Source organism: Solenopsis invicta, chromosome 6 (genome assembly GCF_016802725.1).
Source record: "Solenopsis invicta isolate M01_SB chromosome 6, UNIL_Sinv_3.0, whole genome shotgun sequence".
NCBI classification, from domain to species: domain Eukaryota; kingdom Metazoa; phylum Arthropoda; class Insecta; order Hymenoptera; family Formicidae; genus Solenopsis; species Solenopsis invicta.
The window spans coordinates 23,362,231-23,380,749 of record NC_052669.1 but is presented as its reverse complement, the minus strand read 5'-3'; the positions used below and the strand labels follow the sequence as shown (position 1 = coordinate 23,380,749).

General features: G+C 40.3%; 1 protein-coding gene across 1 annotated transcript in view; it reads right to left on the bottom strand.

Annotated features, from left to right (window-relative positions):
- The window catches only part of LOC105193733, a 181,435-nt gene that overhangs the window by 118,980 nt on the left and 43,936 nt on the right, over nucleotides 1-18,519 (bottom strand). The window lies entirely within an intron of this gene.

Below are 18,519 nucleotides of genomic sequence, written 5' to 3'. Positions count from 1 at the left end.
GAGACGGACTGTCGAGTTGACCGAGAGAGACGTCGCTTGTTCCCAAGACAAAGATTTCCGAAGTCTCCCGGGTAGGAAGATCTTCACAAGGCAATCTCGACTTGCATCACTATGTTCCCGGATCGCTTAACATACATATAACTGACTACTCCGCAACTGCCGTCAGCGGTTGGTTGCAGTGTGTCGGGCATTCTGCAATTATTATGCAAGTTTCAGGATACACCGCGGACGAAAGCAAAACTGAAAATTTATTTTAAAAAATTAACGAAAGGAAAATTGGCAAAATTAATTAAAAACATTACTACGATCCATTCTCTCCTTCGCATCTGTTAGAAACCGGTATTCAAGCGTACAGCTTTATATATAGCAAACAGTTTTCTCTGCACATATTCACGGAAAGAACGATTTTGATGAAGTATCTAAAACTTTAGTTGGATGTAGATCTGAAAATAATTTTGTTAGGCTATCAAAATAATTACGTTGAACTCTCAAACTGAATTACTAGAATGTCGAAAATTTTTGCAGCATTGCTTGCCCATCCGTCACAATTATTTTGAAGATCCAATAAAATTATTTTCAGATCTGTATCCAGCTAAATATTTAGATACTTCAACAAAATCGTTCTTTTTCTGCTACATTCTCGCTCATAAATCTTTCTTTCGTACAGTACGCGTCTCGATCATCGATAATTAAATTCATTAGAGTTTATATTTTTCTTTCAAAGTTTCTTCTATTCAAAAGAAAAGAAGTGATATATATATTAAAACGAAAATGACCAAATCCCATGGTCCAGGACAGGGTCGTTTCTGCCGGGGATACGCTTTGAACCCGTACAAGTGCCGCGTAAAGCCGGGCGCGGCTTCTCTGCTAAGTGCACCTTCGCAGCAATTACCATCCATTAAGCAGATAATTCGATCCCGTAAGGCCGGAGAGCGGGAGGTGCTTCTTAAGGATCATGACCTCCGCGCGGTCCGACCAATCATATCAACTGAGTAATTACCGCTAGGGTCGGAAAAAGCAGAAACGTCGCGCTTTTGCGGCATTAAAGCCACGGTAGAACTTGGAGAACTCGCGGAAAACCGCGTCTGTTTGAAAAGGGCTACGGTTTTTCGCGTCTGGACGTTAAGGAAGGACTTGGCAGCCAAACGTGTCTTCTCGAAATGGGTCGGGATAATAGCGGCATTTCAGCTGAAACTCAGCTTTAGGATAAAGGTTAAAATAATAATTAGAGTGAATAATAAACGGTAATACGCTGCTGAATGATTAATCTAGTTTAAGAAACGACGCAAGAAGCTTCCCATTAAGATTTATGATGTGTAACAAGAAATTATATTCGGACTCTGAAAAAGACGTTCTTGAAGAATAATTGATCACGGTTAATATGATTTATTTTAAAGATTTATCAAATAATGTTACGCATGTACAATCGCACGAACAGTTGTGAGCAAAAAAGGAACAATCAAAGTTTTCATCAAAAGATTTCATTTTCTAGTAAAGATATCACCATTTTTGGATATGTTAGTCAGGAACACGTAACCATCTTTTTTTTTTTATTTATGTACACGTTCAGAAATTTAATTCAATAGAAAGCAATTATATAATATAAAACTACACTATTACTTTAGTCAGGCCGCTTTGGATTACAGCGTTACATTTATTTTGCACACTATCAATCAATTTATCCATCACGGAGTGAAAAATTATCAACATTGAAAATATCGCTGCGTATGTCCAGTATATTTTATATAAAAATATTTCCAATATAATATCATAACGTCGATCGTCATTGTAAATTGCATATGTAATAAAGTTATTATAACGTATCATAAAAAGTCTATTACGCCCTTGAACAATGTCGTTGAGCAATAATTATGTGGACAAAATATAGTCGTGCATATTTAGCTCGCTGTACAGTGCGCGTACAATTTTTTTTATGTCTATTATATTTGCGAGAACATAATTAACAAGTGTAACACGTACAACAACGAGCGGATAAATTTTCTAAACTGGGAAAATTAATTTATAAATTCTAAAGTACCGTTATACATACATCATGTGCAATAGATCCATTTCTTAAATTAACGGGTGCTATACGAGCTTGTTACACCATCTCGTGATTGAAGCTATCGTATTGATTCGTTTAATCAACTTTTATGCTCCCGCCGACACCGTTGAGCTTCCATTTTGTCTTAAGCGGGTTTACGAGCGTGGAACAAACCTGGTAACTACAGTGAGAAATCCAATATAACGTAGGAAGACGAAGACGGAACAATACTGGGCGCACTCACATGTGTGAGTGCACACCGTGCACGTATGTGTGCCGCGTGTATGCGCGATATAAACTTTTCCGCCAGGGGAAGAGATAGTTGTATCGGCCGCCGACGTAATTCCTGTCCCGCCGCTGTTGACTGCGAGACGGTAATTCCGCGTGATAAGTAAACTCCCATCGCAGAAATTTCATGGCCATTCGCATCCCGATTTTCATTGCTCCTCCCCCTCCGGCCACTCCGATGCATCGATCGGCGCGTATTTCCGACGTCGATACGCCGCGAACACGATAAACCATTTCGCGCACAAATTTAGCAAGTCACGAATATAGTCGATACGATACTCAATTTAATACCAAGGCAATTAAAGAATATCTTATTTGTAGAAATCTATTGAGAGCTTCTGTGTGTGTGTACGTGTGTGTGTAATGATTATTTCCTTACAGAGAAAAACAGCGAAAGAGCGAGAGAGTGAAAAGGGGAGGGGGAAAAAAAGAGTTTTAGTACGGTACAACGGATACATAGCGAGGATGAGTTTGCAAAAGGGCTGCAAGCGCGGAAATGGACGATCGTAAAAACGGCGAATCGCTCATGCGAACGCCGTTAAACGCGCTTTCGACGGCGAACGCGGGGGCGTTGGTTGTAAAATACAGTTTTAATTCGCGCCGCGCCCAGCTTTAATATGCACCGGTGCGCGTCGCGAACTCCATGCGTTCTCCAGAACGCGGATGCGGCGCGGCGCGGCGGCGGAGGTCGCGGCGGGACCAGACGAGTTAGTTAAATTACAGAAATAAATCACGGGAGCATTGTCGCTCCCGACGCCATTTTACGATTTGACGGGAAATACTGTCGCGCGTGGGGATGCATCAAAGGGCGTTTTAGTACAATTAGGGTGGTAAAGATCACGATTATGCGCATGTTAGATGCAGTCTCTCATCGAATTACTGCCATGTTTGATCCTTTACTAATATTAAATTGTTATAAGCCTTTTTGCAACCTGCTGCTATTATTTAGTCAACTTTTCGTTTAATAGATTTTTGTATCATCTTTGAAAGTAAAAAATTTATAAATTAAAATAATTTAAAATATAAGAAATTATTGACTAATATTTATTTTACTAATAATTTATTCAAGAAAAATTAAATTTAATAATTAATAAATATAATGATAAGGTACGAACATTGAAATAATACTGGCTTGAATTTATTTTTGCAAGTGACATATTTTTAATCATATTAATTATTAATTTTATTAATTACTATCACTTATCAGTCTTACACTAACATCATTTATTATAATAAATTTTGAAGAAATATGATTTACAAAACTTGATTAAAAAGATATATCAATTTCATCTGTGTAATAATTGCAAATATGTATAATACAATAAATATAAAATATTTTAAAGTTTTTTTTATGAAAATATAGAAATTCAATATAAAATTACATTATTATTAGCAACAAGCGAAATTACTATTAGCTATACAAATTTATCAAAAATTAACAGTAATTTTTTTAAAGTTAGCACACATAAAACAAGACGTAACGTGTTAAATTTTTATCTGTATTAATATACATAATTTCTCATTTATTTCGTGTTTTTGTCACTAAATGTTATATTAAGTAAAAATATAAAAATATTGATAAAGTATGTCTAGACGATTGATACGCAACAACTCTATCCGACATACTTTGATATTTCTTCATTACGTATTCATTGGGAAGAACAATTTTGCTAAAGTGTCCAAAAATTTTGCTTGATACAGATCTGAAAATAATTCTGTTGGAGCATCAAAATAATTTATGACGGTCAAGCTAAAATGTCGAAACTTTTTGCAGCCTCGCTCACCATGTAACTCTCACCTTGAATCTCGCATAATTATTTCGATAGTCGAACAAAATTATTTTCAGATCTGTCCATCCATACATCCAGCCAAATTTTTCGACACTCGAGCAAAATCGTTCTTTCCGTGTTGAATTTAAGTGCTCGGGCGATTAGCGCGAACGCGAACAGAGCGTTTTACACCTTTGCCGATTCCGCCGATTGATTTAGAATGCACACAGGGCGACACTAATCTCGCTATTTGACGATGGTTTTCCGATGCACGTGTTCGCATTTTCGTGCTTTAACGGGAGTACGCGTAATGTACGAGGGCGGCGGCCGCGGTCGATCGCCACTGGAGATCGCCGCGCGTTTGCCGACGGTTTGCCTGCTACGTGCATTCCGATTGCGTCCGTGTAAACGTGTAACACGCTCGATTAATCCACTCGGTGCCGCGCGCGCTGTTAACAACGTTGCTACTGTGGTCTCTCTTCGATCCGTCGCTATACCGGCGAGTAACTCGTGTCCAGTTTGATCAAACGGCAGGAAGCGAATAACGCTCGAAATCTTTCTGAGATTTAGCGTATGTGTATTTGTGTGCGCGGTGCAGCAATGACTTTCGCTTCCCTGCGAATATTTTAACTGTAGCTACTATTATCGCGCGAAAACAATTCGCTTAAATACTCGGAATGCTAACTAATTGATTTACGCTACCAGATTTATCCTTCAGAAAATATGTTACTTACGTATATATATGGAACGTTTAAAGTTTAGTTCGAGAGAATACTCGTTTTATTTCCAAATCTGTTATCCCACTTGTTTATTTTCAGAGGCAAAAGCCATTTGTCACGGTTAAAATACATTCCGGTGGTATTTTTAATTAGTTTTATCTTAATCTCTCTCTCTCTCTCTCTCTCTCTCTCTCTTTCATTTATTATTAATTCCTCTGCCGTTATCGACCGATACAAACGGGGACTAAACTAAGTGGTAATCATCTGTTTAAATGTTCAGAGATTTCGCCCCAGATAAACATCGGGAGTCTTCGATCGAGCCGCGAGATCGCGTGTTTCGAAAAACAACCCTATTCGAGGGGAGATCGATTCGCTGACTCGACGAGACTCCACTCTGTCCTCGCCGTATCGCGGCGATTCAATTTTAGATTGCGTCCTTACGACGGGGATAAAACTGACCGGAAGTCACTATTCATGGCGTGTGCTCCGAGGCATGCAGATCGCCTTTACGCGAGAAAATAATGAAGACAAATGCACCGCGAGAGCGCTAAAAGATAGATACGCGACGCAGTACCACCGTAATAAAGTTGTCTACGTACGTCGACCGCGTCGGCGTTGTTATTTCTCGTTTGATATATATGTACATATATCCGGAATTAAACATTAGCGTTTGCGGTTTTCAGTCTCGCGTCGCGCCGCGCCGTTTTGCAGAGAGCGCTTTGCGTGTCATTAATTGACCAGATAATCCGCGGCAGTAAGTTACCGAATTTAATCAATTCGAAATAAAATTCATTACCGCGCAAATTAATAGAATAAAATAAAATTTAAAAAAAAAAGAGATTTACGCGTTTCATTACGCGCGAATACGTGTGTAACGTGCGAATTATAGCTCTCCCGATACACACGAGCGATCGCGCGAATGATGTAGCGCCCTGTACTTTGATATTTTACAGCGACTTCGTGCGCAGTTACATAATTCAGCTACTTAGTCTCTGCGATTCGAATTAATCTGAGATAATGAGATCTTCATTACGTAAATTAATAAAATAACCGCTGTCGCGCTTGGCACGCAAGCGGGAGCGCGGAGATTACGCGGACGGTGCGAAATTGCGGGCAATGCAAATGCAAAAGTATTGAAATAACGTTCACACAACGGGGTACGAATGAAATGAAACCGGTAACCGCGTGTATCTTCGGCGGTGTCAGCTTGTACCGAGCCCCGAGCGGGTCAGCGGGCGCATTGTGCGGCAAACTTCTATCTTTCGGTTTTCAATTTACTCGGGCGTTGTGGAAATGCATTCCGCGGCTCGGAAGAAGAGGAAGTGCAGTTGCGCGTCTTCCATTAAAGAGAAAAATATAACGTTCGACCTGCCTATCTGTAAGGAGGATACGCTTCGGCACGGCTAACTTCGATACTATTCCGTACTTTGAGAGAAAGAAGTATGACTCGAGGGCGTCTATCGATTTCTCGCTAGATAAACAGTAATTAATAAAAATGAAAGCAGTCCGAGGAATTTTTCCAATCGATCACTTTGCGAGATGCAGTCTCACGCCCGTTCTACTCGCGCGGAAAAATATTTCGTCGGATTGCACACCATTAATTTAGCGGGCAACAAATCAGAAAAACGGGAACTTGTTCGAGGTGGTTGTTATACGTGGAATGTTTTCTTTTTTATTTTATTTTATTTTATTTTTTACTTATCAGGGACGATTAAAATATTTCTTTCTCATTCCCGTGAAAACAGCCCTTTATTGCGTTACGACGTAGAATTTTGTAAAACAATGCATTGAGTAAGGAGAAATTAATTCAAGCTGCCCGCTGTTTTCAGAATTTTTGCCTATATTCATATTTATGCGCATATTTAGAAGGCCCTTCTCGCATGCAGCTCTCATATAAAGAAATGTATCGCGTGTTCCATTTTTAAAGGAAGCTACGGAGCTACCGGCGACGGAGAACCAATGTGCCAATGCCCGCCGTCGTCGGGTTGTATATTCGGCATTGTAAAAAGAGCTCGTGTCCTAAATTCTTCGTCGGGGAAATCGCTGAACTGACGCGACGAAGGGACGAGCTATCGTACATCCGGTACGTTTTATCTCGCACAAACAACTGCGGATCGTCATTCTTTTTACCTTCGACGCTGAAAGCAGCTGTAGCTAAAATCGCATCACGCGATTGCGTTTTAATACCCGGTTTTCGAGCGCGAAAATATCGATGAACGAAACCAAAAAATATGTATGGAAAAATGCTACGCAGATCCGATTACGACGTGAAAGAGTTGCTGCTGGTAATAATATAAATTCGAATGAAATTTAGCTGTAACTCTAAACCTATAAATATGTGGGAGAATGAGTATTCGCTCATATTCTTTATTAATGTATTGTTTTTTCTTTTTTTTTAAACTTCACAGCAATTTTAGCATTATAATTATAATATATAGTAATTATTGAAAAACAAAATAAAACAAATTATTTTCAACTTTTCGTGAGATATTTTAATTATTTTCCATGTACATATCCGTACTAATGTTAATCCTAATATGTTACTGTGAGTGAATTTTTACCCAAATGTTAATTTAAATTTACTTCAAAGTTCTAATACAAGTTTAATTCAAATGCAGTTTGTGTTGTTAAAATTTTGATAGTTTAACATAAAAGTTATTAAAATGTTTTACATTAAAATAATGTGTTAGTTAATTTTGCAACCTATAAAGTGGTGGAAAATCTAAAAAAACTCTTAATTGTGTGAACAAATTTTCGTTTAGAATAGCATTAACGTCAAAAAAGTGTGAGTAACGCTCTAGGTTTAAAATATAATACAAGTAAAATTTATAGATTGTCGTAAAAACATCTGGATTCTTTCAATGTCTTTTAATAGAATTTTTCCTCTGAAGATTTATTGGTTATTACTCTAAAGTTTTTCACTTGGTTGGAATCGAATTGAACTGTGATGGAAGCCGAGATTTAAAAACACGAAGAAAACACGTCGGGGAAACAATCCGTTCAATAGAAATGAGACGCCTCATTGATAAAATTCTACGAATGTCAGCAAATAACACCATCGTTTGATTCGATCCGGGAGAATGGAAGAAAAGTGAAAGACGTCAAGAACAGAGACCGCACCGTTTTCAAGTTTGAAGAAGCTTCTTCAGACCACTTGCACGTTGCGGGCCTTTCTTCCAGTAGTTCTGAAACAATTTAAGTACCGTCTCGGGTCTGTCCAAGAGTTTCTTGACTGTCGAACCTAAGTGCAAATAGACATCTCGAAAAGTTCGTGAATACTGGCTCTTGACTTAAGCGATCTCGAGAGGCGAAATTTCGAAAAATAAGTTTGCCTCGCGCCTCTCGATATTTAATAAGTTCCATTGCGAATTAGTCCTCGGAACAGCGGCGTGAAACGATACTTACATTATACTTAAAAAGCGCTCAAGCTAAACCGTAAATCTTGAAAGGAGACAGAAGTTACGAGCGCGCCAGTCTATTGCGAATGACATAATTAGCTGTTGAGCGGCTGATGCGATATCAAACTTAGGGATGCGTTAGAAATACACGTTAACAATGCGGTCGCCTAGAGGGACGTCTTAGCGAACAGTCATCGATAATTACGCTCCATCTTCGCCTTGCCAAGAAGGTGATATCGAGACAAATTGGCAGAATAATTAAGTGCGTGATAGAACAGCTCGATCTTGAATGCTACGAATTAATATCTTGTTCCCAGCTCCATACCAGTTTCCATCGATCCATCAGGGATCCCGAATCAACTAGGACCGGACCTGGCATGTTCGAGCCACAATACGACTTTACAGAGATGCACCAAACGCGATTTGCATCCGAAATAGCCCTCTCCCTCTTCTCTCTCTCTCTCTCTCTCTCTCTCTCTCTTCGAGCAATACGATTTCGAGCAATACGATTTCGAGTAAGAGCCGTTGTCACTGGGTTCGATTTCGCAAAAGGATGTCAGATATCGGGCTAGTAATATCTGGGACAAGCAAACGACAAGCAGACATTTGTCTATATCGGGATTTGTCTATTAATGGCTTTCTTTCCCTAGATTACTTTCGAATAAATTGTTCTTTAAAAAGCTCAATTTAACATAATCGAATCGTTGCTTTTAACGCTTCTCTTCTCTAACATTGTGATCGCTCGTAACCGCAATGTCGGTATTTATTTATTTAAAAAGACAGACGGAATACCCAATTTGATTTTTAAGGGTTTGACTAATAGCCGTGTATTTGCAATTTAATTACAGTACGTACCGTGAATCTCGATAATAGCTGGAACGAGACTGTTCGACGTGGCCGTCGAAGAGAATGCGGGAGCGTTACTTTTTTATTTTAATGCTTACACAAAAGGGGCTGGTCAACGGTAACCGCCCCTTCGTGATGCAAGTCTTTTTCCTCGAATTCCTTTAAATCCATCTCATCGAATGATTCCATTTGCGTAGCTATAACTTCGGACGGTACCATGAATTCCGAGCGCGCGGCATTGGATTCGTTTGCATAATTATGGCTCGAGTGCGGCTGTGTCGTCGACTCGAGGCTTTGCGGTATTAACGCAAATGCATGATGCGAATTGTATTATTAATTAATCAACATGAATCTCTTTCGATCCCTTGGGACTCTTTCGACCGTTTTGTAATCTCCAAGAAAAAAAAGCAATAAATCGTTCCTTATAATTGCATTCTCTCTATTTTTATAGATTAATTGGTACCGGATATAAAAATCCTCTGACGTAGGTAAGAATAAAAATGTAACGAGAACCGTCAGAAATAATCTTTATGTACATTCGTACAGTTAAAAATATCAAGAGAAAACGGTTAAACATCCACTCTGATATCAATTATAACGGATATCGAATTTCAATAAGTGTTCCATAACATTGCATTAGCACGACACTCCGAATAATCTTTCTTGTTATTTTAATTAAGAAGTTCACGCAGGTGTCTTCGGCCGTTTTTCATTAATCGACGATATCCTACCACTAATATAATATTCCCGCGAAATACAGACGATTCATCGATAACTCATAACGCTGCAGAATGAATATACCGAACGGAATTTCCCGTGGGAAAGAATTACAGCATCGTATCAGCGGGATAATATCGCTCTCGCAAGAGCCAATGTTCGCGATGATCCTGGCGAAAACTCTTCTCTCGCGAGTGCAACGGACCCTAGCAAATCTCGTTTGCCGAGAGTTCGGGAAGGAGAATGAGTAAACGGTGGCGGCAGCAGCAGCAGTAGTAGCGCGTCGACACCAAGATGCGTGCGATCGATGCCACCCTGTAGACGACAGTGAAACATCGAGGGAAGGAGCTTCTAACGGCCGAGTTCCGCTGTTTTGCTAATTATCCAAGGCTCACCCAGCCTCATTGCTCGAGGACGGACCCTCTCTCCATCCTCCTCTCCCCACCATCTATCCGCGCGTCCCCTGTTTCTCTATTTATCCTTCCTTGTCGCGGAGCCCAAGGAGCTGTCGTCTCGATGTTATTCTGCCTCGTACCGGGCCGCCACCTCTTCCTCGTCCACTTCCTTCGCGCGCATCATTGTATCGCGCCCCCGTCACGAGAAACGATCATTAGTCAAGGACCTCTCGCGAGCAGCCACCCCATTCTCAGGACACTATCGATCAGCGCGCCGAAACAGGTGTGACTCGCGTCTCCCGATCGAGCGTCGCGTCCGCGTCGCCGAGCGTCCGATTTACCTCGACGAAGAACGAAAAGGATGATTAACGAACCCGCGGGCCTGCAACGACTGATGCTTTAATATACTTGTTGTGTGTCTTATCGTTTCTCCGTGCAGGGGATTTAATTGCGTTAAGTGGAAGAAGCGTGTTCGTATTATAATTTTGCGAACTTTTCTTTTTTTTTTTTTTTTTTTTGGACAGAAAGTGCGGCGCTCTGAATTGCGTGACGGAAATCGTGCGTTCACAGAATTGCAAAAGAATCGAGCGGGTCTAACTCGAGCAAAACGTAAAGCGTGAAGGAAAGGATAAGAAAGGAACGAGATAAACTTTCTGGACGTGCTCTCCATAACGTGTCACAGCGGCTCAACAGCTCGACTGGTTATTTCTAGATCACACGCGTCGAAGGCGATAGTTCTATAGTACATATCGCCAAGGCGAAACCAGCGGAAATTATTCACAAGTCCGATCGCGCCGGAAATTCAACCGGGGGTTGAGGCAAGGGTTCGAACGGAATTTTCGAGTGGCGTTCTCCGTCCCCTCTGTTCGCCGAGCGCCTCTCTCTCTCGTTCTTTTTGTTTCTCCCGCGTCGCAAGTTTCTCCCCGGTTCTCGGGCCGCCGCGAGTTTCGCCGGCGGCGGGTCGCAAACTTTATCGGGGTCCAATGATGCATCGTGTCCGGAAATGGCGAGGGTAGTTCCCGGCCGGAAGTGCGGCACATACGTGTGCGGGCGTACGTATACGTGCGCCGGGTCAGTAGATGCGACCGACGGGCTTGCGTATCTCTTGCGCGCAACACCAACCCCCGTCGCGCATAAATAGTCCGGCCACGACATTAGCGATCACCCCTGTCCCCCCTTACCCCCCCCGCCCGAAACTATTTTATATCGCGTGTTATCTCTGCCAACTCGAGCCGCTTTTATTTCGGCAGAATTTCGACAAAACGATGATCTACTTTATCTTTGGCGCCTATGAAGTTTTCAGCTTATCTACACTGAGAGAAAAGTGTTTAGCATTTGTAACTATAATTGCATGGTAAAAAGAATTTATGGCTAGGAACTTTATTTTTACAATTATTACTGTTATAATGTTAATAATAACCTTGTTATAATTTTACCATTTATGAAAAAAATTGTATCATGAATTATGATCATTTCAAATATTAATATAATAAAATATCAAGATACAATAAAAGTAAAATAAATATTTTATAGTAACATCCTAATCGTAGCGAATATAATTTTTTTTTAACATTTGCTTATTATTTACATAGTAATAACTAATAATTATAATTTGCATTAAAACAATTAGATATATACAGTATAGTTGGCATTGAAAGTGACTATAAATTATGATTGCGATTGTAACCATTTTTTTTCTCTCAGCGTGGAAGTTATGACGAATGATGAAACTCTTCATTGTGTGCGTGCGAAGAATTAATAAGAAATTTCATTTCGAAGAGATAACAGATTACAGAAAAAAACATTGTTTTTTTTTCTGCATCATCACATTGCGTACATTATCGAATATATCTAAAAATCGCTGTTTTTTTAACTGAAGATATATCGTATTTATCTTTCGTAAAATCAGATGTATCTTAACTTACTGCAATCAATAATGGTTATCTGTGCGTTATTACTTCATTGTTTTACATAGAATTATTTTCTTTCAAATTTAGAATTTACGCACATCTGTTTATTAGGCGCGATAACATCGCCTTCGAATTCCGATCAATTTATTGGATTCATATTCGTATTAAGTAAACATGCCGCAAATGCATCACGTTTGCGTGAGTTCAACTGGCCAATTACACGTTTATCAGACAGTTCTCGATTTAATTACTCGGGATAAATGTATTAGTTAAAACAGAGACAGAAAGAAAAATAGGAAGACGGATCATAACATTATACAGAACCTTAATTTTACCAATAGCTCTATACTGTTCTTGTCAGTACTACTCTTGCGAATAAATGTACGAAGTGTCGAATTATGGAATCGAAATTTATATCAATAACAGGAAAATTAGTGAGGATTGTGAGGATTAATGATGATCCGTCTGAAATAATGGACACTCTCCGTCTCGTAAATCAACTTGAAGTTTGCTAGAAAATCCGCTATTAAGTTGAAGGTTTACGTGGCCCGAGATGCAACTGTACATTTCAGTTTTCAGAATTTCCTTTCGCGGTCTTGCTCGCGGTACCCTCCGTGAGTTAAACTCTCGATTCCCAATGAAATTCTCGGTCATCCCTCTTTTTACCAACTATTTCCACGATAAATCGCCAACGACGTTGATATCTCTTAACGATGTGTGCTCGGGCGCGTCGTTGATTTTCTCGTAAATGATCTTCTCTCGTCTCGAAGGGCATCTCACGACGGGGGTGAGAAGAAAAAAGCCGGAAGACGGCGGAAGGGTTTGCGGGGTGAGGCCGATGCATCGCGTGAGCCGCGTAAAACGTACCAGCGATTGTCTCCCTCTCTCCCCCGCGTGGGATTTAATGGCGTAGCTCTCTCCCCCTAACCTCCTATAAACGCGTTCCGGAAACGTAGCCACTCACTCGTGGAAACGAGCCCGGCTAGAGGAAGAAAAGTAAGGCACCGTCCGCCTGTCTGACTTTCTTCCCCTAATCGATCGTGCCTTCGACGATCTCTCGAGCTAATTGAAAACCGGGAGTGCACGGAAACCTGGGATTGTTGCAACGAAACGGCCCGTTCAATTTACTCGGCTGCCGCCAACGCCGTTGTACAATTCTTCAAGTCATCTTGCAACAATTGCAATGTGTTTCGGCATTAAAGGAATTAAGGTGCTCTCGAAATATGCAACGGTGACGGTCTCAATTGTTGGTCAAATTTGCAAAAATAAATTATTTTTTTGTATATAGTACATGCGTTAATAAAATTACAGGAAAACTTTTTACATTCTTTAATTTTTTTACATAATTGTAATATAAAATTATTTCTCAATCGTTGCTGTTTTTTTTTTTTTTTTTTTTTTTAGAGAAACATTAGAAAATGATCTGTAGATATCTAAACTCTACTAAACTTCTAAATAGCTTTTATAATTCCTTGAAATTATGATGCTCTCAAGTTCAACATACTTTATTGAATAAAGAATTTTTCTTAGAAATCAAAATATTTATTGCTTACGTTAACAACTTTTTTAAATGTTTGATCATTAAGCTTACACGAATTAATGAAAATTATTTTGACTTTAACTGACTCATAATTGGAACCGTCACCTTATATCATCATCTTGATTGACGATGACCGAAGCAATAACACATAAATCTCGATTTTCACGTATCGTTGAGACACTTGTTGCTTGGCAATTTTTTTTTTATAGACGCTCAAAAACCGTTTGTTTTTTATAACGGACGGTACATCTAATCGCGCAAATCAAGCGGCTTTAACGGCAGACGGAGTTGAATGATTCAGCCAGAGAAGTAATAAAATCAACCTGCTCCAAAGAATCTCCGTGCTTCCTCGCGCGATTAACTACCCAGACTGCGTAATTTCAAGAGCGTACCAAGTCGACGTTTGGGAATGATGTTATTTACTGCGAGGCAACTGCGGCCGACCCCGTCGCGATACCGCAGACCCGCCGCAATTTATGGTCGCGACAGGGCAAACGCGCGAGTCCACGACGTGCCGCGATGGCGGCTGTGTCGCCGAGTATATTAGTCGCCCGGGTATATCTGCCAGACCGCGATAGCGTATCGTCGGACGGGCGTAGAGAGGACTGCGTTTCCGCCGCAGCGCCTGCGGCGGCGGCAGCGGCGGCGACGACGATGCCTCACCGTCTCGAACACGTGCCGCCACGACGCTCCTCTCAATGAGGCGGTCGCCCCCGATCCACCTGTGCTGGTTGTGCATTTACGATGCACGGCGTCTAGGCGGTTATCATGCTTAACACCCTGGAAATAACGACATGCATGTGCATTACGGCTATATATAGTTACTCGAGCGACGATGCGGAGGAAACGATTGCTCTCGTCTGTGATAATTGCACGAGGATCATTCCGTGCTAAAAATCTAATGCCTACGAAAATAAATGATGAACGAGTGAATATGAAAATTAAAGCTCGTGAATTATTTTTTTTAGACACTGATTTAACGTATTTAATTTTCGCGATGTCGTTCTTCCACTTATATCAATCTAGTTTTCAAGAGGCTTCTCGTATGAAGAATTGTTGATATTGCATTATTGCACGCGACGTTCACGGCCGCTGTCCGATGCACCATCAATCGAGACGATGGCTCAGCACGGAAATTGCCAGGAATCGCATCGATATCTAGCCAAGGGAATCGCTGGTGAACTTTCTAATCACTTTTCTTCGTTCGCCTTCCGGTTCATCTCCACGCCAATATTATCTGAAATTGCTTCGGGACAGTGAATTCTCCCGGGGCGGTTTTATTGTTGCCAAGACAAGCGTTTAATGCGCGCGCGATTGCACCGCGGATGATTGAATCGTCAGAAATGTTTTGTTTTACCGCGACAAGAAATGGTAATAGCCGATCGAGATTCTTCGATCTTTAACGTGGGCATTTCCTCGTTCATAAAATTATAGAGGTAAAAATTTTCAAAGTGTTTTGCAAAAATTGAACTATGGAAGTCAAAATTATTTTCACTGCCGCGTATGCCGTAAGAAAAATATATAAATCGTTTTAAAGAAATTAGAAGTTTCGTTTGAAAAAATATACACGTAGAAAAATATCATTTTTGTGCTAAGAAAAGCGATTACTTAATTTTAATTGTCTTTTTTTTAATAACGATTATTTTTATAAATAAATGATGAAAATTCCAACTTATTATTTACTTGAAATAAATAATATTAAAAATAAATACAACTTATGTGTACACAGAAGAAATACTGTGAATTAAGCAAATATTTTATTTCAAATATTTGATATATCCGCAAATCCAAATATCAATCAATAATATTAAATAAAAATAAAAATTTGACTTGCTCATTATTTTGATTTTTCTTCGATAAAATTTTATATTTTTCGAAAAAATTAGAAATTCTTTCTTTAGTACGTAATAAAATTTTCTAAACTTTGTGAGAAACATATTTTAAAAGAAATATCAAGAAAATAATTTCTGTTAAAAATAACCGTTGTTTCTTAAAAGAAAAAAAAGGAAAATTAAGTAATCACTTTTTTTAACGGTCGAATTAATTTTCTGTGTAATCGTGCGTGAGACATTTTTTTAAGTTTTTTCATGTACGTACCGCGCCACATTATTATTAGCAAAGGAAGGAACTGTAAACGCTGAACATAAATTCTTTTTAAGGATCCCTAATCCTCAAATCCTGTTAAAACTCTAAAAATATGATTGTGTTATTAATAAGCCGAAATATCATGGAAGCCTCACGAATGCGGTCTAATAATCGCGTCGTTATCAAAATTTCTACTTCACGGTCGACTGTATCCGTACGGAAGCGCACGCGGTTTCTCCGGAATTCCGTCTGACCTTTGTAGCACATCCCTATGGTGCATAATGTTATTATTACTAAGCTACCTGCAACGAGGTTGGACCATAATGCCGGCTGTATGTACTAACGTCGCTCTCATTTGCTTTGTGGTTCTTGTTAACTCGGAAGTCTTTCCCCTCCCCCTATCCCCTTCCCCCGTGCTAAGAGTTGTTTCGGATATTTCTCTTGATAGAAAAGCCCTTGGGGTAATCAGAAATCCGGTGTATATAAGTCCCGCAGCGAATCTCAAAGAAGCTAAATGTTTCGGGCTATCCGCTTTGACTTTGAGTTCTCTCACAGATGACTTCCGCAAATGGAATAGGAAATATTAATATCGCGTTTGCGCTGCGCGAAGTACACGTTACTAAGTTATGCGCGAACACGAAAGGAGGTTCCGAAACTTCGCGTCAATAAGTTGCAACGCAAATTGTCGAATTATCCGGTTAAAGGTACGACTCCCCGGCTCTTTGCAAATCTCTAAATGGACATTAATCTTCCGTAAAGTAAAATAAATTTATTATATGCTGATAAATTTCTTATGCACACATTTTTTTTCTCTCTTGCAAAAGCAATAAGGGAGAAAAGATCTTTTGGAGTCGCTCTGCAGAAAAGCTCTGCACGCTCGCTGCGGATCGTTCTGGAAAGTCCTTCGCCAAGTCGAATATCGCACATTCCGTATTAGTAGCATCCTTTGGAAATCCAATATATCTCAAAGAACCTGTTCGAAATTGTAAACATCCTCGACCAACAAATTTCATCTGATCGTGATTCGCCAGACGCCTACGAAATATTTAAGATTCCCGAGAGCGGCCGTATCCCAAAGTACCCCTCGTGTCCCTTCGCGCGGAAGGACACACGGAGTAAATCAGGAACGCATCGAGTTATCGCGAGATCCGAGACGATCAAAGAAGCGGGATCGAAGCCGGCGGGAGAGCTGTTCGTCTCGCCGAGGAGCTTGAATGCAAGTAGAACAGCATTTCTACCGTCGCGCAGGTTCTATTGCGAGAAATATCATAATGCGAACACGTATCGGCCATGCATTATGCACACGCTGCACCAAGGGGATTCTACCCTGGGTGGGAGAGATGGACTCCCGCGAGAGGCAATCCTGTCGCGCTGATCTACAGTCGGTCCAGCGCGCATACGCGGTCGCGTGATCCCTCAAAAAGGACACACGCGAATCAAGTAACGGATTTAAGATCGCACCAGCTGACGCGGCAGGTATGTTAAGCTGTGCGTTTATGCAACGCTCGCGTACGCATAAAATTTTGACAAAATTAAATATTCGACGGAAGCAACGCATGAATGTGAAATAAGGCAAATTTCAAAATCAGACGAAAGCAACATGACTCGAGCGTATTTGTTCCCCACCACACGCTCTTCATTCTTTCTTCCTCCATTTCGCTTTTGCATCTTTTCTTTGCATCAAACGTTGATGCGATGTTTTAATGTGTCGGGTTAAATGTCGCCGAGGCAAACTGGTGGCAAGATTGGAACCTGGTAATTCCTCGACGAAGGACAAGCGCTGATCCGGCGGCGGCCGCGGCTTACGGTCGGATGCGTGCTCTCAAAATCAAAAGCGCCTCCCGCGTCCCATGTTGAAAATTTCTCCTCGCGAATAATATTTCCCGGACAACGGACGTCGCATCCTGCTAGGATTCGCGAGATTTGCGCGTGGCGGATTACGGTGTAGTCGCAGCGACGACGCGGTGTTTCGCGACGTAATCTTCGACGACCGCGCAGGGGCGAGATTAGAGAGAGTGGGCGGGATGACGAAAATAAGTTGTAAAATACGGAGCGTAAATATTGTCGTATCTCCTGAAAATTGGCGAAAATATTGTTAACTCGCGAAATCGAGTTAAACCCAACCGTAAATGGAGCGACGCACGTTCAGTTTTACGATGATTACGTTCTTAACTGTCTCAAGCTTAACTCGCGCAGAAATATACATTTCAAGCTCAATAACTATGGATGATAAGTCAACTACAGATAAGTTAACTATCTCACGTAATGAGAACTTAACCCTGAAGGAAGTTATCACATGAAAAAAGATACCTTCTTGATACCATCATGAGTGTCTCGCGTTGGACTATTCTTGCATTCATTTAAAGTGATTCAAAATATCTCCAAAAGTTCTTGAACATAGAAAGACTAAAGGTCAATGACGAGCAAAAAGAAGATGTATATTTTTAATTAAAATTTATATCCGTTTAATCATTGGATAAACTGAACTTTGAACTTGCTTAGTCTTCCTCAGCAGTATTAATAACTTATAATATATGACAAGTGTCGCGACTGATGTTGTATGCCGATTCTTGAATGTACTTTCAAGCTTCTAGGACGAATGTCCGTAGGTCATTTTGGAAAGGAAATAAAATGTAGCACAGTTTAGTCATCTTTGGATTTTTTAGATATTTCACACGGATAGAAATCCGTCGGCCGCAGAATACCCATTTCACCTCAAGAGTTAATTATAATTTTTAACGGTTGCGCATAAAGATAACAATGTTCAGCGGCTAAATAATAATCGAATGAGAGATCGGCTTTCAGTAA